Raw genomic sequence first — 13,277 nt, 5'->3', positions numbered from 1 at the left:
AGATCTCTTTGAATTCGATATATCCCTTATCGACTGTAGTAACTCCGATACCTGCCTTTTTGCTGCGATAGATTGAAGCAACGCAATGTCAATTTCTTGTATTTGGCATTATTTCTGCACGAATAAAAAATATAATAGCCCAACATGGGTGCCTCTCTGCAACCATGGATGGTCTCCTTTTAGAACATGCAGGCTGTGCATGAAACGTTAAGAAAGTATTTAATGAAATCTAATAGATGAGTTGCCTTCAGTGATTTACGAGAGAGTCATTATGAACTCTCGCCGCACAAAGGCAGCGAAACATATTTTAAGAGCTTTTGTTGATATTTCAGGGCCAGAGTCATATCATTGGGCTCATGTGTCTTTTCTCGGTGTAGCCAGCTGCACAAATAACATTTCTGACGGTAGAGAGCAATCAAAAACTGTTTAATTTATTTTTTTATATTGTCCAGAGCAGATGTCATATCACTATGGGCTCGTGCCTACTCCCAGTGTAATTTACTCCACAAATGAAAGCGAGAGAAAGTGATAGCGCACAGAACGTATTGAAACTTACTGGCGTCCCCTGCTCATTGTTCCGAAATGGTGATGTAATGTGAGGCCGCACATTTTCAAATGAGAGCCTCCATCTTTGCAGTTTTCCCTTCGGTTTGCCTGATGCTCTCCTTGCAAGTGCGGAACATACTTCAAAGCAGCGTTCCGGATGCATTTGAGGTACTTGTGACATGTCATCTTAATCGGATATTATACATATATGAAAATGTGTGTGTGGCATTATATATATATATATATATATATATATATATATATATATATATATATATATTGTTACGATGCGGCAAGCCGATGAAGGACAACGACAGAACATGATCGATGGCGATGGTTTATGGCGTTTAATGAATGTTGCCGGGCCTCGCGCGAGCGCTCCTGTCCGCGCCACTGCCCGCTTCTTCTTCCTTGATGTCGTCCGTAACATGACCCGGGGCCACCGAGCGATCGTGCCGATCGTGGACGCGGCAGTGTCCGATGTTGATGATTGCATGACATGATGATGGGCGTGTCTGGATGCTTGAAGAAGAAGAGAAAGAAAGAAGAATAGAACGGCTTGCCGGCATGATCATTCCCGATGAACTTTGGCCCAGGAGACTCTCGGGCCACACGTTGCCACGACTCGATGGCGGAGGCCAAGGCACGCACCGCATGGCATAGGCAGAGGAGGATGTCTTGAAGTGTAGCGGTGTCTTGGGTCGTGGAATCTTTGGTCGGCACATCTGGTCAGTGGAGTCACATATGGTCGTTCGGGTCTCTTCTTGTGTCTTTTCGTCATGTGTGGCGTCTCGGGTCAGTCTCTCCTTCGTCGTGTCTTGTGGTCAGGGCGAGGGGTCGAGCGGAGCAACGGCAGGGTCTTTCTGGGTCCGGCAGGCTGGGGAACAGCCATACGATGCCTCCTAACCTTCAGCCAATGGCGCAAGAATTTGCTGGGCGCCGAAGCTCCGGACCAGGATGAGCGGATGATGATGAAGTACCTCCCACCTCCAACCAAATGTTACGATGCGGCAGGCCAATGAAAAACGACGACAGAACATGACCGATGGCGATGGTTTATGACGTTCAATGAATGTTGCCGGGCCTAGCGCGAGCGCTCCTGTCCGCGCCACTGCCCGCTTCTTTTTCCTTGATGTCGTCCGTAACAATAATATATATATAAATATATATATATATATATATATATATATATATATATATATATATATATATATATATATATATATATATATATATATATATATATGTGTGTATGTATGTATGTATGTATGTATGTATGTATGTATGTATGTATGTATGTATGTATGTATGTATGTATGTATGTATGTATGTATGTATGTATGTATGTATGTATGTATGTATGTATGTATGTATGTATGTATGTATGTATATAGATACAGATATGCAAGCGTCAGGATAATATCTCGAGGTAATCAGAATGTTATCCAAATATACACAGCCGTTTTACAATATTTAATAAAATTTTATATTTACTGTTATGTGTACCCACCACAATGTACGAGAGAAGGCTGTTCAAATAGGTCAAGCATTATTACGAAGTGCCCAGCGCCATTAACCCTGCGGCAACTTGAACATTTCATAAATGTCTCTGTATCATGGCCCCAGTGCGCCGGATGCTGTGTCATTCGAGCACATTTCCACAGCAAGGCTCGGTTTCAATTATAGATGTTGCGCGTCGTGTTATGTGCAGATGGTGGGGAGATAATTCTGTCTGTTCGGTCGCTCAGAGGACTAAACTAAAAAAATGGCGGAGGAGGCGGTAAGTATACAGCGATGTAGCGCAATCCCTAATGGCATGCTTCAAGTGCTAAGGGCTACCCTTAAACCTACGAGCATCACGTCGCTACTGCGTCATCTCGATCAGTTTATTTAGCTTCGCATTCGCCTGAAGCACCGCGACAGGGAATGTGAATTAAATGTCAGTGGTAACTGTCAATTTCGATTACCGGCTTCAAGGCAATCAACCTGTGCGCTTGTCAAGCCAAGCCGCTGACCTGTAGGCAAGGTAATGACGCACAGATGCCTTGAACCGCTGCCGTGAAAAATGTGGGTGGGTGCAGCCCATCTGACCACAGTACGCCCGAATCTCCTTAGCCCGCAAACGGTAGTTTGTGAGTTTCTAGCTCCATTTTCATTCATCAATAAAGGTCCCCTCTGCACGTACGCCATTTTTCAGAAGAAAAAAAAAAAACTGAGCAAGTGGCATGTATAAACGGGTCCGAATACATCTGTATATCATAATTCGGCGTCGAATTATCCGCTAACAGCGTCAGAACGGAAAATATATTGGTGGCCTTGCAGTCCTCTTCGCTGTCGCCTTTGGTCACGATCAACATTTTCACCTGAGAAACCGAAACGATTCTCGTTCGCATTGGTCGATCATTAAACAAAACTTTTTACCGTCAAATATTCTTGAAGACCCGCTATGGACAGAGACAAAGTACCGTCACAGCAAGTTTAAGATGACTTCAGAAATTCGAGGTTTACGTTCCCGCAGCTTTTTTTGACGAAAAGCTGGTGAAGAAGTTAGGCGTGTGGGTACGTAATATTTAAAACTTCCTGCAGGTCAGCGGCCTGAAACATTCGGAAGCATTCAGCGCTCCATGAATCGGCAGTTTTAAATTATTGTCAAGGATGTCATGCAAGTACCACGGAAGCGATTGAAAGAGATAAAAAGTAAACTTGGTGCAGTATCGATCTCCAGAGCATGCTGCAAAGATGGACAAAAATTTTTACGGCATTGCCACTACAGGCAAGCCCACTTATGACGGCCGCCATTGTAATGAACGCTCGCTTACTATGAAGGCGTTTCGGACTACCGTCGAACGAAATATATAATAGGTCAGTAATAATGCGTATCAGATAAAAATAATCACTGCGGCCATGTCCCTTGGTCAAAATCAAAGAGAATGCACCGTAAGCTTGCCAACGAAGTCAAAAGACGCGCTTCCTGCCAGCACAGCAATCAAAGAGCGTTTCTCGACTGCCGCCTTGCATGCTATCTGCAGCCCTCACTCCTTTCCAAAACATGAACAAAAACAAAAAATAAGCGTTACTTCGTCAGCTAACCGGTGGTCAAGCGTGCACCGGCACGTTACGAGAGCGATTTGTGCGTGTTTGTATGACAACTATAGGAATATGTCTAAAATGTATAGTTAGCAAACAGAAGCGGCATTGAAGACGATTCTACTGCATGCGCCCTATGGTCAACTATCAATAGTCACTTGAGAGGGTGTAGATATCGGTCACGGGATATGCATTGCTGATCGACCTGGTACTGTGGCTTTCAGTGCCTGCTCAGTCTGATCTTCACTTGCTGCACTGCTGTCATGCGCTCGCAGCGTGCAGAAGCCTGGAATCTGCATTAGCTTATGCATTACTTTAAAGTAAAGCGTTCATTACCACCTTGTTTTAGGCTCTAAGCAACTCTACTTCCGCGTAAAATGATGCGTCAAAGCCCAATAATAAGGAAAGTTGCAGAAAGGTCCGCATATGAGCGTGACCGTTCTTACTCCGTGGTCGGCTTTAGGAAATGCCAGCGCGGCGGGCCCGCGTTGTTGCAACTAGACGCGTGCGAATCTGAAGCTTCTTCTTTTTTTAAATGAAATTAGAGATCATCTGTTTTATATTCTTCAGCTTTCATGCTGCAAAAACGTTATCATGAAATGTGTCACGCTCGAAGCTCTAGAAAGCAAGAAGATACAGATTCATCTGTACTACGTGACTAGTGCGCTGTTCTTCAGGTCGTGAAAAAAGACCTGCATGCGAACTCTGTTTTCGATGCGCGGGAGTGGGCTCAACGTACATCTTGCACGGCGCGCTTGCCTTTGTTTGAAAGGTTGCTTTTTGATCATTGAAATGTATAGACTCTATTTCTTCAACAGCGTAAAAGCGACTCGCAGTAAACGCGCCTAACATGAAGTGTTAGAAATAGCGAGGTCTGTCATCGCTATTTGAACCATCAGTTCCCTTGCAACTAAGGTGCGAAGGGAGGGAAAGATTCAGATTGACTCGTCCTTCATAAAATTAAATACGCCTCTGGAAACACAGAAATTACGAATGTATGCAAATGAGTATATATGACCCTTACACGCCGATTTTATCGATGCCTGTCTTTCCTAAGCCACGAAGGCTGGCCAGCGCCTTTAAGATACGTATCGAACCTACGTGTACACTTGCCTCGCGTTTCCCAAACACTTTCAGGCACTTCCGGACGTCCTGATTAAACCGGGTTTCATGGCTGTGCCATGTGGACCTTTACATAAGGTGTTAGATCTCGCCATCTTCGAATATGTTTGCAAGAGGTTAAACATCCGTGAAGTCCCAGGCCACATACGATAGAGGGTTTCTCGTGCTAACAAACCACGCTACGACGGCTGTCAAATGTTAGCGCATGTGCTGTACTGCTAAAAAGCCATTCTTCTACTAAAGGTAAGCACAGCGCATGCGCTAGTTTCATATGCGCCTCGCCAGAGTCTGGTGCTAGCTACTTCGGATCGCCGCCAGCCGAACTGCGAGTGACGTCAGCCTCGCAATCACGTGACCACCACCAGCCACCTCACCGCTGGTTTAATTAAATCGGCACTCTTGCCGCCACATGACAGCTGCGTAGAGAGGGTGTTTAAGCCGCTTTACTGTGTCTCGCTTTGTTTTACGCGGTGCCTGGGTCGTCGATGTCTACAGCCTGTCGCAAGCGTCAGGCTGAATCGAACAATCCTGCTGATGTAGCCCAGAGCGAGGTCTACAGAGCTTACGCTCGTTAAATATATAGGTTAAACCGGGTAGACTCTGCCAAATATCTTATAACACGCTATTTTCATTCAATATGGCTGCTTCTAGCTGCTGCGGTGGCCACAAAAATATGAACTTCGTTTTCTAATGCTTCTTTTTTTTTTTTTTTAATTTGCGTAGCCAAACCCTTAATGCACTAGTAAAACATTACTCCGATGGTCGCTAAGGGTAACAAACTGGATTCCAAGGGAAGGAAAGCGTAGCAGGGGGCAGCAGAAAGTTAGGTGGGCGGATGAGATTAAGAAGTTCGCAGGGGTCAAGTGGATGCAGCTAGCACAGAACCGGGTTAAGTGGAGAAATATGGGAGAGGCCTTCGCCCTGCAGTGGGTATAATCAGGCTGATGATGATGATGATGATGAAAACCTTACTGATACTCACATCTTTGTTTCCTCTCTCCCGTCATACATCCCTCCCAACCACCTCCGACTGTAATGAGGGCCATGTTTGTGTGAGCCAGGCAGATACAATGAACATGCAAATATAAGTGCCTGCAGCCATTTCTGATCTACATTACAGCTTTGATACACTGAAGCAACGTAAATACTTTTGTATAGTTAATCGTTACCGCGGGAATGAAAACCCATAGTTGCAAAATAAAAGTTCAACTGAGACCTTCTCCTTTTAGTGCATGCAGGCTCCGCAGCAAAATTTATTGCCTTTTAAAATATTGGGGCGGACAAAGCATGCTAGTCTGAATAATTTAAAGTTCCGCCACTTTGCATTCTCGCAGCAATGCGACCGCGAAAAGTACTTTAATTATTTTTCTTTCTCATATATTGTTCAGGGCAGGTACCATTATTAATCAGGTCGTGTTTCTGATCCCGGAATAATTCATGGCACAAATGCATTCTTTATGAGAGAGAAGAGATAGCCTTGGATGGAATATAGAGGGGCGCACGCTATCCGCCCGCTCATTGATACCAACTGGAAACGAACTGTATGGGCAAAACTTTCGAAATGAGAGCCGACTTCACTGCACTTTACGTCTCCGCTTGCCTGATGCTATGTCTGCAAGTGCGGCAAGTATTTCTGAGGAACGTTCGGGATGCATTTCAGGTACGTGTGAGCGTTTCATTCCCCCCAGTTTCATAGATATACAAGCCTCAAAATAAGAATTCAAGATTTTTCAGTGGACCAACAGCTTACAGCGTGTAAAGAAAAGAAAGGAGCCGTAGGTGCAAGGCTGGTTCTTTATTTCACTTTTATAAAAAAAAAAAAGGCCTCTGGGCATGTTACAAAAGCAGGCAATCATCATAATAATCATCATCAGACAGACTATACTCACTGCAAGGCGAAGGCTTCTCCCACATTTCTACAATTAACCCGATCTTGTGCTAGGTGCATCCACTTGACCCCTGCGAACTTCTTAACCTCATCTGCCCACCTAACTTTCTGCCGCCCCCTGCTACGCTTTCCTTCCCCCGGAGTTCAATTTGTCGTCCTTGGGGATCATCAGTAATCATCCCTTCGCACTACATGCCCTGCCCATGCTGACTTCTTGATTTCCGCTTGAATATAATTAATTCGAGTAATTTGTCTCGCCCACTCGGCACGATTGCTATCTCTTAACGTTACGCGTACTATTTTCCGTTCCATAGCTATATGCGTTGTCTTCAACTTAAGCAGTTCCATTTGTGTTATCCTCCACGTTTCAATCCCATATGTGAGTACACGTAAAATCCAATTGTTATGTATGTATGTATGTATGTATGTATGTATGTATGTATGTATGTATGTATGTATGTATGTATGTATGTATGTATGTATGTATGTATGTATGTATGTATGTATGTATGTATGTATGTATGTATGTATGTATGTATGTATGTATGTATGTATGTATGTATGTATGTATGTATGTATGTATGTATGTATGTATGTATGTATGTATGTATGTATGTATGTATGTATGTATGTATGTATGTATGTATGTATGTATGTATGTATGTATGTATGTATGTATGTATGTATGTATGCATGTATGTATGTATGTATGTATGTATGTATGTATGTATGTATGTATGTATGTATGTATGTATGTATGTATGTATGTATGTATGTATGTATGTATGTATGTATGTATGTATGTATGTATGTGTTGTGGCTTCGTATGTATCGTTCATTTTTATTGCACTACTGTAGCCTAAATACCTCCATGTGCATGTTAGCTCGCATCAGTTATATTTCGTGGAGACATTGTATGCCGCTCGCTAGCGGCGCGTGCTTGTTCAGATATTGTATTTTGGTAAGACTCGGTCTGTGCTCGGTGTCATGGTTCCCAAATGGAAGGTGTGCGATGAAGACGTGGCCTTCACGCCCACAGAAGCAGCCTGAGGTGCGGCACCATTGTGCACGCTCTTTTTATTCTTGGGTTTCTCGCTGCTTTTTGCCTTTAGCTCGTTTTCATGGGCACACCCGTCAGTCGCAACAGTAAATACGAGTCGATTCCTTAAGTTATCCAAGTGAAGGTGCCCGGGGGGCGGGATGAGTGTGGGCAAGTGCAAAATAAGAGAAGGTGAGGCAGCGTTCCAGTCCCCGTTTCAGTCATGTAAGTAAGTACAGGTAATATGCAAATTTTATATTCTCTGCCCTTGAGTGACACCGTCAAGCTGCCAGCCATAATCTGGAAGTACTTGCCGAATGCGCTCCAGCTTATTCTTATTCTCCGAATTATTTCCCTTTTATGGTACGGATGAATAACACATGCTTTTCTGGATGGACCAAATGCATGTATAAGCATGTGTTCCACGATTTTAAGGTTCCGGTTGGCCGGTCATAGTAATATTTGGCACAATTCAGATCACTCATTTTGAGCCTTTTCTTATGTTTAGCTAATCTGACGGAAGAATTAGGAATTCCTCAGCCCCGTTCAATGGCGATGCATACTAGTAGGCAAATATGTTGTTATGGACGAAGAAGAAGAGCGTAGTGACGTGGGCAGTTGTGCTCGCGCTAGGCCAGCCGGCATTCATTAAAATCGTCTCACCATCATCTGTCTGTTCATCGGCTTGCCGCCCCCCGTTGCAATATCTAAACCGTATTTTGAACGCCTTCCTGCGCTGTAATGTCCTGTTTTTAGTATAAAGTGTTGCTTGTGTAAGTCTTTGGCCACAATACTTTTTTTCGTCCTTTTTGAATGGAAGCAACATTCTGCGCTCATCCCTGCTTTACTAATTAAATTAGCGCCATTTTCAAATGAGATGTAATGCGGTAACATGTATTACAGAATATTTTATAACCTATGACTGATGTTGAGATGAACGTACAGTAATTAGGAGGGCTAAATTTACAACTTATCCGCAGCCAAACTATCTTTATGAATCGTAATCGGTATTTATTGCCTTCTAAAGTGGTGCGCTACGTGGAATCACAAATTCCGAAGAAATTCATATTCCAATGAGATTTGATTTTAGAGCGTATATTTACTTTAATAACATTGATCTGCATCAGTGTATAAACGAATTTGTAAAAAGAAAACAATTGGTATTAAATGGACGAAAAAAGGTTGGCTGGCTTAAAGTTCAAACGCAAACGGTGGTACCGCCCCTGCGTTCAAGCAAATGTAAGATGACGGGATGTTCGCTGAGAAACCCCCTTCTGCCAGGTGCCGAATTCTCGCCGGTTTCAGCGCCGGGAAAGTCAACAAATGGCGAATATCTGCATCAGGATTCTGGGAGCTGCAGACATGATACTCTGGGCGTAAATATAAGCAAAGTTCGAGCTACGACAAGATAGGGGACAACCCTGACACATATCCTCCGAAGCGCAACTTCCTCTATGCAGCTAAAACCGAAGGGGAAGGTTGCAGCACATGCAGTGTTGAGAGCATGTGTGCGGCGGCACCGGAGGTATTCCTTTCTTGTTGGAAGGGGGGTAGCATCATCCATGCTGAGGAACTTTGGCACTGGTGAGAATAGGTTCCTCAGGTGGGTTCCTGAATCTGCAAAGTTTAGTGAGCTGAGTACGTCACGCGGGATCTATTCAATTGAAATGGTATTCAGGATGCGAGCCACGAAGTGATATAAATTTTGGCAGATTTCTTGGCTGCGACTGACACGTCATAGTAGACTTGTTTGAAAGGCGTCGGTGCGGATGACAATTTGGTTGCAGAAGCAAAGTAAAGTGGCAGCAGAGGGAAGCGCTTCTTGGACTGCAACCAGCTCAGCACAGAAGAAACAAGGAGTTTCTGCAAATTGCAATCTGGGCGTCTTAATTATTGCAGGCTTACAAGAAGAGAATACTGCGGTTTTTGTTTCGCGTCCATGAGTGCTGAAAAATACGTATGTAATTACTGAGCATCGGGGCAAGTGGGTATCTTGATCCGTGATCCACCATAAAGGGATGATGCCGCATAATGTGAGGTTGGTGAATGAAGAAGTGTTGACCAAAATGGTGTTTTTAGATATCGACCTGGCTTTAAGACCAGATCACGTGTACTGGATGTATACTCTCCACGAGTACAAAAGGACGTGCTGCCTTTCGCGTCAGCACATTCCAAGACTGTAAAACGTGTCATCGGAACGTATTGCTTTCATGGCACCATGTTCAAGTCTTGCGCGCGCCTGGTACAGGTGAGCCTCAATAATCAGGCCATTAGGATGACGGAGGCTGGTTTTCTTTTTTTCGGTCATTGTTACAGTGCCAGAGAAGCTTCTACGCAAACTGAATCATAGGACGGGTCGAGATAGTGGACGTTCTAGGTAAATGAGGCTAGCTGTTCTACCTAATGTGCACAGCATTTCCCACAATTTGAAGAATGTGGCAAAACGCTACGGTATGCCGGTTGTTTTTTTCCGCCCTGAGCAAGTTGGCTTCATTTTGTCAGAGTAAGGCGGACTGCATGAAGTGTTATGCCGCTTGTTTTTGTGACGTGCCTGATGGGTGTTGTGCACAAGGTCCCCTCGTCTGTGGCAGGCTATACATCAGTCAGACTGGCTGATGTTTGAATGAGCGCTTAAATGAACACCAGGTTTCGTAATGAAGAACTAGTCGAATTTACCCCTGCACTGCGGAGCATGCCCAGATGCTACTCGCTTAAGCATGCCTGCCTTTGCTGGCAGATACCAATGTTTTGAGGAAGAGCCGTAACCAGGTGGCACGTGAGTTTGTTGAGGCTTTCTGTATTATAAAGAAGGGATTGTGTAAATGATCCGTCCATCAAACTCTATAGGAATGTAGGCAGGTTTTGGATTGCGGGTAGTGTGTGATATGACAGTTTGAGGCTATTAAACTTGCGTGGCTTTATTGCGAAACAACATTACGCCAGCCAGCTCGGCTCGTCGCGTATGCTCGTATGCCGTAGCCGCAAAGGGCAGGAGCTGCCAACTTGGGTCGCTCGTTTCACATGGGATGGTTATGTCAGAATCAGCCTGTTAGGACACTAGTATTCACGTTACCCTTCTAGGTCACTAGGGCACATTCATACGGCTTGGTTAAAGCGGAGTTTATATGTGGGCTGGTAGCCTACGCTATTGCGTCACACTTTTAAAGGCGGAACTTAAGTGTCCCCCATATTTACATGCAATAAACACCTTTACCACCACCACCTAAAACGCCGGTGAAATTTGATGCGTTCAACGGAACGCTGTTTGTGTTCGATTCAACGCTCGGTCGCCCGCAGCCAAAGTTTTCGCTCCACATTCGTATGCCGTAGCCACAAATGGCAGGCGCAGCGGAACCCTCAGGAGATGGCGTGCAGAAGAAACGGATGAAGAGCGCGCTGCACGTCTCGATAAAAGAAGGAATAGTGTTTTGGCGGATTTAATCATTGAGCCTGGAGACGTCGAAGGTGGTCGGCGCGCAGACTTTACCAGAAGAGTGGGCGAGCACGAGTCGGCCACGCGAGAGTTTCACCGCCGCTTCACGAACAACTCCTTTGAAAGTGTGTGTTCTGAGAGCTACCGGCTGTGGCATAAAAATGACCTAACACCGGTGAGTGAGCTTATCGATCCGACTCTTCATTTTACCACAAGCGTAGCCATGCAGCAGTTGCTTTCGCATTTCGACTAGGGTTGACCAGAGATAAACCACAGCCAACTTTTTCAAATAAAATCAGTTGCAACTCTGCGGCGTGTTCCCTTCTCATCCATGTCTTTCTGAGCGCAGCAGCCTATTTCAGACTCAGAAAACCCTAAACCAGTCAACCAAAGGATCAGGCCCGTTTTCGGAAAGGGTACTCTACTACTGACAATATCCATACTATCAACTAGCTGATAGAAAGGGTACCAGTCCTTCTACATAGCATTCATTCTGTATGAAAAAGCATTTGATTCAGTAAAATCATTACTAGTTATGCAGGCACTGCGCAATCAAGGTGTAGATAAGCGTTATTTGAAAGTACTGGATGATATATTGTGGCTGCACAGCAATCAAAGTTCTCCATAAGAAAGTATTAAAATACCCATAACGAGAAGTTTTAGGCAAGGAGACATGACCTCCCCTGTACTATTCACAGTTTGCTTAGAGGAAGTATTCAAAGACTTTAAATTGGAGCAGCTGGGGTAAGGGGTAATTGGAAATATATCAGTATTTTGCGATTTGCTGACGGCATTGCTTTGGTAAGCAAGCCTGGTGATGAATAGCAAAGAATGATTGATGACCTAGACATAAAGCAACAACAAAAATGTGGTCCTAAAATACGACATGGAAAAGACTAAGGTAATGTGCAACAGCCTCGGGAAGGAGTAGCCGTTTACAATTTGTAGCGAAGCTCTGGAGGCGGTAGGTGAATATGTCTGCTTAGGACAGGTAGTAACCGCAGATCCGGACCATGAAACGGAATTAACGAGGAGGATAAGATAAGGATGTAGCGCGTTTGGCAAGTACTCGCTGATTATATGTAGCAGTGTGCCAGTATCGCTCAAAAAGAAAATATAACAGTTGCATCTTACCTGCACACTCACGTATGGGGCTGGAACGTGGAGGCTAACGAAAAGGGTTCTACTCAGGTTGAGGAAAACGCAGAGGTATAGACCGAAAAATTTAAGGCATGACATTAGGAGAAAGGCACCATGCGGAGTGGGTCAGAAAAATAACGCGAAGTAACGACATTCTAGCGGAAATTAAGACGTGGGCATGGGCAGGGTATGCATTGCGAGGAGAGGATAACGGATGGTCGAAAAGGGTAACAAATTGAATAGCAAGGGAAGGAAACTGGAGCAAGGGGCGGCAGAAATCCATGTAGACTGATGAGTTTAAGAAAATAGCTTGAGTCAAGTGAATGCAGGTATCATAGAACCGGGTTAATTGGAGGAATATGGCAGAGGCCTTCATCCTGCAGTATGTATATTCAAGCTTATGAGTTGATGATGCTTCACGCTGCTGGCGAGGTTTTTCATAAGAGCGATGTGAAACCGTTTTATGCTTTTCTTCTTCTTCTCCTTGGCCCTTCGAGACATGGCACATACCACACAGGGGATTGGCCAAGGTGTAGTGGCATGTACAAGAAAATTTTCACAGCTCAATATGACCAAGTGTTTAGCACCAAGCGGCACTTTTCACAAATGTAGCGATGAAAATCGACAGAAGAGCATTTGAGAAAATAACAAGATTAATATTTTGGTGAAAAAAGATCTCAAACAAATTGAAGAGTTACCAATTCAACCTAGCGGCTACAATTATATTATCATAGAGAATCCCACAAATTTTACCGAATGCATCTTGTCGAGGACACTTCGTCTTCTTCAGCGCAGACTTACCCTTCGCGCTGAAGCGAAGGTTCTTAGAGACAGGTGGAAAACTTCGCTGGCGCGCAGCGTTGCAGAGTAGGCCCAAACAATCACCTATATATGACGTCAGCTAATCTCAAAACGACCGTAGCGCCCCCCCCCCCCCCCCACTTCCGCTGCTGTGGATGTTAAGGTGGAATACTTAAATGCTGCTGAGCCTCTTCTTTCAGCAACGCACCGGAAAATATAAT

At 44.4% G+C, this 13,277-nt stretch overlaps 1 long non-coding RNA gene across 1 annotated transcript in view; it reads left to right on the top strand.

Annotated features, from left to right (window-relative positions):
- Positions 1 to 578: 578 nt before the first annotated feature.
- The window catches only part of LOC146208037 (uncharacterized), a 30,545-nt gene continuing 17,846 nt past the window's right edge, over positions 579 to 13,277 (top strand). The window contains exon 1 of the long non-coding RNA XR_014703361.1: positions 579 to 714. This is a non-coding gene — a long non-coding RNA (uncharacterized LOC146208037). The remainder of the gene's footprint in view (positions 715 to 13,277) is intronic.

This window comes from Amblyomma maculatum, chromosome 1, assembly GCF_055883805.1.
Source record: "Amblyomma maculatum isolate TAMU_Amacu chromosome 1, ASM5588380v1, whole genome shotgun sequence".
In the NCBI taxonomy this organism is placed as follows: Eukaryota; Metazoa; Arthropoda; class Arachnida; order Ixodida; family Ixodidae; genus Amblyomma; species Amblyomma maculatum.
Note: the sequence above shows the minus strand (reverse complement) of the source record. Positions and strands in the feature narration are given on the sequence as shown.